The sequence below is a fragment of the Etheostoma spectabile genome, chromosome 5 (genome assembly GCF_008692095.1).
Source record: "Etheostoma spectabile isolate EspeVRDwgs_2016 chromosome 5, UIUC_Espe_1.0, whole genome shotgun sequence".
In the NCBI taxonomy this organism is placed as follows: domain Eukaryota; kingdom Metazoa; phylum Chordata; class Actinopteri; order Perciformes; family Percidae; genus Etheostoma; species Etheostoma spectabile.
In genome coordinates, this window is record NC_045737.1 from 21126066 (window position 1) to 21127243 (window position 1178).

Consider the following 1178-nt stretch of genomic DNA (forward strand, 5'->3'; position numbering starts at 1 on the left):
CAGAGAGAGAGAGAGAGAGAGACAGAGACAGAGAGAGACAGCCAGACAGATATAGAGAGACAGACAGATAGACAGAGAGAGGCAGATGTAAAGACTGTAGCAAGATGCTGAACAGCAATCAAGCCAGGTCAAGGATCTTCACACATCACGTTGATTGGATAATGAACAGCCAAGAAATGTGACCAGCCTGGAGGATAAATAGGGAAAGGCCATCTGTCTAATAAAACTACTTCTTATAAGCCACCAAAGCTTGACACACATTTCTTTGTTTCCAGAGGTAATTCTGAGGAAATATACATTCACTTGGAGTTTAATTTGAAAGCTATCCTACAGTATGTCCACACGTGGAAAAATAATTTAACCTACTGTTATAGGAAATGCTGCCAGAAGTAGTAAAAAAGTAGGAAATGATCACCTGGGGCTGCTGACACACTGCATGTACAAAACTAATTGCCGATTCATTCTTTTAATCCTTACATCAGTTCAGTTGTACATCCCTTATTAGGAATGATGTGTAAAACCATATAATATACATATATTCAATTGTTTAATGAGCCCAAAAGAAGAATACAAAACATCTGAACACAATTAAACACTGTTACACTAAATCAAAAAAAATCAAAAAAAATAATAAAATAAAAAATAATATAGTATAAATTCATACAGTGCTGCAAACATACAAAAACAACAAATTGGGGCGGCAGTCTATTATAAGGCAGGCATTGTAACGTGTTAAAAAGTGATGAGCAATTGTCACGGAAACAAAGACTAGACTAGAATAGAGCTGTTTGGAGGAGTTGGTGAACAGTGTTTTTCGTTGAGATGGTAAGTTCCCTTTGGGGTAGACTTTGGCTTTTTCCACTTTGTAAAACTATAATTACACAATAAACACTGTTACATAAATCAAAAAAATCAAAAAAAATGTAACGTGTTAAAAAGTGATGAGCAATTGTCACGGAAACAAAGACTAGACTAGAATAGAGCTGTTTGGAGGAGTTGGTGAACAGTGTTTTCTGTTGGAGATGGTAAGTCCCTTTGGGGTAGACTTTGGGCTTTTTCACTTTGTAAAACTATAATGTACACAATTAAACACTGTTACACTAAATCAAAAAAAATCAAAAAAAATAATAAAATAAAAAATAATAAAGTATAAATTCATACAGTGCTGCAAACATACA